This window comes from Pistacia vera, unplaced genomic scaffold (assembly GCF_008641045.1).
Source record: "Pistacia vera cultivar Batoury unplaced genomic scaffold, PisVer_v2 Contig840, whole genome shotgun sequence".
In the NCBI taxonomy this organism is placed as follows: domain Eukaryota; kingdom Viridiplantae; phylum Streptophyta; class Magnoliopsida; order Sapindales; family Anacardiaceae; genus Pistacia; species Pistacia vera.
Genome location: NW_022196713.1, coordinates 1,208,924 through 1,214,532, shown reverse-complemented (window position 1 = coordinate 1,214,532; position 5,609 = coordinate 1,208,924). Strand labels below are relative to the sequence as shown.

At 32.2% G+C, this 5,609-nt stretch overlaps 1 non-coding gene across 1 annotated transcript; it reads right to left on the bottom strand.

The window, feature by feature from the left end:
- Positions 1–4,947: 4,947 nt before the first annotated feature.
- LOC116118375 lies at positions 4,948–5,054 on the bottom strand. The gene has a single exon (XR_004126140.1). It is a non-coding gene; the product is annotated as a small nucleolar RNA R71 (small nucleolar RNA).
- Between the last annotated feature and the right edge of the window lie 555 nt (positions 5,055–5,609).

The following is a 5,609-nucleotide window of genomic DNA, read 5'->3' as shown; positions in this document are numbered from 1 at the left end:
CAATGAAAAACTACTCAACCGAAATCTTATTGTCATCAATATTTTTTGTTCATTATTTTCAATGATGAAGATCAATATGTGAAACTGTGGATAAAAAAAAAGGTTTTCTCTGAAGCGTCCATCCCAATTTGTCAATGCTGTCGTTGGCGGCCATTGAGTGCTCTTAGAGTCGGATCTGGTGTAGTTGGTGACGGCTAGGGATTGCTTGCTAATGCCCCTTTAAAACCTTTAGGGTGAGGAGGGGTAGAAATGGCTCTTCTAAGAAGAGCCATAGTCAAATGAAGAAATCTGGGAAAGGCTTCGTCAACGACTTGTCCAGTAGTCAAATCTGGTGAGCAGGATGTGCATGTGGTGGCTGAACGTTCCAGAGATAGTGTGGTACCATGTTTTGGGATAAGAAGACTGAAGCGGAGAATGGAAGATCATGCCAATCCGAAATCTCTATGGAAATGGCTTCCCGAAATCAAGATTCTGGCATCGAGAAGAAAGGCTTGAAAAGGAGACCATGTGTAGCAGTGTTTCAAGTGGTTATATCACTCGAAAATTACCAGTCCAATGCTCCCGAGAGTTGAAGATAGTGACCGTGCTAGATCCCAAAGTCCTCCAGTGTCAATTGGGGGAGTCGCTAATGGTGTGAATTTTTGGTCGGCATTAGGTCGTGATAGCCTAGGGCAAACGATGACCCTTTCTCCATTCAAGTTTTCTCTGTACAGTAGAAATCATGAGGCTCAAATGATCACAATTCTCATAGTTGGACCAAGGCCGTCTCAAGAACATTTGTGGCCCTAGGCAAGAGTTACTTCAGGGTCTTCTAATATATAAGTATATATTAAAAAATTATTTCAAATTTATTTTTCTTGCCTTTTGAGATGCAGAATCACTAATTAAATTTTTATATTCAAGTTTAAAACCAAATCTTTTTCAATTGATTTATAGCAAATTACCTAATCTTTCTTGTGATATAGTTGAACGCAAATAAGATTTTATTAACTTTAATTTTGAAAAACTTCTTTCTGCTGAAGCTACAGTAACATGAAAGTTAACATGATTCTATAAGCTATCCATGCATTTGGAAAAGAATTTACCTTTTTTTTTTTTTTTTTTTTATAAAATCTAGTATTTCAAGTGGTGTTTAATTTCCACGTTTATAATTTCTTTTAAAACTTTTAATTCTGAATATAAATCTAAACCAAATATCAGAGAGCATGTCATATTTTAAAAAGTTTTCAAGATTTAAACAATGTTTCTGCAACTATCATCATCAAGCAATTTTAACTTTTCTATATTATAAATGAAACCAAATTATTACTATATATTTCAAATTGTTCAAACCGACTTTGAAGTGAGGAAATGGCATGATCACTAAATAGTGGAAATAATTTATTCTAAAAGATTCTTGCAGACAATTTCATCTTTTCGTTTTCATTCTCATAAAATTGTTTTTTTCTCTTTATTTACTTTTTTCATGAAATTTTTGTTCTATATTCATTTGCTCTGCAATCTTTTTAGTAGAAATCATAGAAGATGTAAACTTATTTTCTCTATATTTTTTTAAAAATGAAACAAGACCTTTCAACTAATCTGTTGCAACAACAATGTCCATATTTTTAGATTGTAAATATTTACTAACCACATTACAGCAAATAACATTCATACCAATATCATGCCTAATAGAAATTCAAAATTTTCAATCTCATACGTTACTAAAGAAATAGCTTCACTTTTTGTTTTAGGATCTTCACTAGTTTCTGCTAATTGATATAAAGCATCTCTTATTTGTGGAGTTTGAAATTTTATTGCTTTAACACTTTCAACACGACTTTCCCAACGTGTTTGTGATAATGGCTTAAGTGTCAAATTAGAGACATGATCTTGCAAAATTTTCCATAGAAGAAGAGAATAATGAGTATATACGTTGTGTCACTTCAAAAAATGTAATAGCATTAGCACATGAATTAGCCATATCACAAAGAATTAAATTAAGACTATGACAACCACAAGGTGTATAAAATGCTCTAGAATTTATATCTAATAATCTTTTTTGCACACCTTGATGTTTACCTTTCATATTAGACCCATTGTCATATCCTTGTCCTCTCACATTATTTACATCAAGTTCAAGATTTTTTAATATACTTGTGAGAACATTAAAAAGGCCTTGACCAGAAGTATCATCCACTTTTATAAAATCTATAAAGTACTCTTCTATTTTTATTGGACTTATTAAAATATCTACACATCTTAATATAAGTGACATTTGTTCTTGATGACTTGTATCTGGGGTACAATCAAGTATAACTGAAAAATATTTTGATTCTTTGATTTTTTTAATAATGGCATTTCTTATTTCTAATGCTAAAATATTTATCAACTCATTTTGTATATTATGACCAAGATAATGAATATGAATTTCTCCATTTTGAATATGTCTAAGGTGTTCTTGCATTATTGGATCAAACTCAGCAATCATTTCAATTAAACTCAAAAAATTTCCATTATTTTCTTGATAAATCTTCTCATTTGTACCACGAAATGCCAAATTATTTTTTGAAAGATTTTTTACGACCGCTATAATTCTTAATAGTACATTCTTCCAATGCTCCTTCTCTTTATTTATTTTCTCTTGTAAATATTTATCAATTGTTTTGTTTTTAAGCAATCTCATCTCAACATCAACTCAAATGTTCATATTTATAGCATGCTCATTACTTATTTCGTGAGTTTTAAGCTTGGCACTAAGATTTTTCCAATCTCCATACCCTTCATTTGCTAATTGAATTGTATTTGCTTTTAAACTAAATAATTTACAAAAAAAACAAAATACTTTGTTTAATTCTTTTGAATATACTAGCCATTTTCTATCATGTTTTTCTCCATTTGGTAATTTTCAAATGTAATAAATTGTAGAAAAGCGTCTAGAATTTTCATCTCTCGGAAAATCTAAAACTTGTCTAATTGGACCTTTTTCAACTAATAAATCACATAAATTTGTATCTAAATTATTCCAGTGTGCCGGGTCATAAATATTTTTAATAGTTGTTTCATCTTCATCATTAATATTTTCATTTTTGTCGAATGGAATTTCTTCTTCTAAATTTTCATGAGACTCTTCACTAGTATTTGATGAATTTGAATTGTTACCTTTAAGAATTTCTTCACAATTTTCAATTTATTTTTCATTTAAATCTTCATTTGGTTTTTCTAGCATTTGGTGTTTTGTATTAATAACAAATTTATCAAGTGCACCTTTTTGGGATTGAATTAGTTCTTCTATTCTTTTTTTTTTCTTACGTTTTTCAAATCCAGATTCACACTTCCTAGTAGACATCTATATTCAAAGAATAAATAATTTAGAGCTCTTAATATTATTTTGCTAAAATAAAAATAATTATAAAAATTAAGAAGGAATTTTAGCACCTGATTTATACTCCTGATTTTGATTTTTGCTGTGCTAATACTCAAAAATCTTATATTATTACCCTGTATAAAAATAATAATGTAAATCACTTGATCAAATATAAAGTAAAATCAATTAACAATGCTAACAGTAAAATGATTTAAAACTCTTAATATTACCTTGCATAAAAATAATAATATAAATTACATTCACTTCATAAATTTATGTATTTTAGACAATAGATGAGAAATGAAGACAAGAGAATAAAATAGATGAGAAAGGAGAGACCAAAGTAAACTAAGGTGGAATAATAAGAGTAAAATATGAGAAAACCTTGAATGAAATGAGGTTTATATAAGAGATGGTGATTTGGGGGAGAGAGGAGATGTGATTTGACATTTGAGAGTTGGAGAGTTGCAATTTGCAATGGAAAAGTGAGCAGTCATTTGTGTTTTAAATTTAAGAGATAGGCATGGTTGATTGGATGGGAGAATTGATGGGAATTGAGAAATTATAATTATATTAAAAAACTCTTAAAAAAATCATTTTGGGTAGAAGGAGACATAGGCGAGTAAATGCTAAATGGTGGGATTGATGAAAAAAAATTATAAATATATTAAAAAGTATTTTAAAATATAATTTTGGGCCCCTTTTTAACACCTTTTTTTGGGGGCCCTAGGCAGGTGCCTTACCTGCCTAGGGGTTAAGCCGGGCCTGAGTTGGACGAATGTGATATCTGATGGTCAACAAAGTGAGAAGACTCCGTTGACATTTCATGATCCTTTGTTTGACGATAATGGGAGTACTGCAATTGTATGTTCGTCCATATCTATTGTGCAGAAAGGGAGACGGAAATGGACAAATTGCTTGGTAGGAGCATTTATCGAAAAGAAGCTCCCATTTTCCTTGGTAAAGAGTTTAGCTTCTTTGAAGTTATGAAGAATGATAAGGGCTTTTGTTTCTTTAAATTCGGGGATGAATCTCTTTTGATGAATTGTTTGCTTGATGCCCCTTGGTTATTTCAAAATTGCCCTATTCATAGGATAAGGGAGAATTTGTAGAAGTCAGTTGAAGAACATTAGCTACATTCCGAGGACATCTTTGAAGAAGATCCATTAAATTCCAAGAAGATTTGAGGAAACGGAAAGTATGGAGCCAACAGGGAACCAAAGGATGATGAAAGAATATGCAAGGCCAATCATTGGGACTGCCACATCTTGCATGCAATTGGGCGAAGCAGCAAGGAATTATGAGTTGAAAAATATCCATTATAGCATGTTGCCTTCCTTCTACGGAGTCTCTAATGAAGATCCATTGACGTTCATAAGAGATTTTTATGCTACTGTGCAAACTTTTCCATTTCAAGGACTCAGCGAGGATCAATTGAGGATGAGATGTTTTCCTTATCAATTGAGGATGAGATGTTTTCCTTACACCTTGAAGGATAGAGCTAAAGCTTGGTTTATAACTCTTAAACATGTTCATTGATTACATGGGAGGCGGTTTACAATAAATTCATGGGCAAATTTTACTCTCGTCAAAAAACCACTGACTTGAGGACCAAGATTACAATGTTTTCTCAAATGGAAGGAGAGCCTTTTCATGAGGCATGAGACAAATTTAAGTTGCTTCTCATCCAATGTCCTCACCATCATTTCCCACTTCAACTACAAAACCAGTTTTTCTATGATAGATTGACACAACAATATCAATATGTGGTGGACAACGCTGCTGGTGGAGCAATGGGTGAGAAAACTACTGCAAAAACATTTGAGCTATACGAGATGTTGGGTGCTAATTCCCAACAAAAGAGCATGAGAGGAAGAAGTGTTGGAGTACATTAATTAAGCATCACAAATGAGATGGCTATGCAACTTGCTGAATTGACTAAGCAAGTCAAACTTATGTGGAGTTTGTGGTGTTTCAGGGCATGGTGCTAACACTTGTTCTTTGTTTGATGACTCTTTTGCAGGGAATGAACAAGAACAAGCGAATTTGATGGAGTCTTACCAACCTAAGCCTAGGAATGATCCTTATTCAAACACTCATGATCCTGGGTGGAGAAATCATCCTAATTTCTCCTGGAAGACTAATAATAATCTTGCTTTTACCCAAAACCCAAGGCCTAGTCAATTTCCAAACCAAGCCATACCACCTAACCAACCTAGAAATCGAACCTTGGAAGAAAGCTTGAATGCCTTCATTCAAGTTA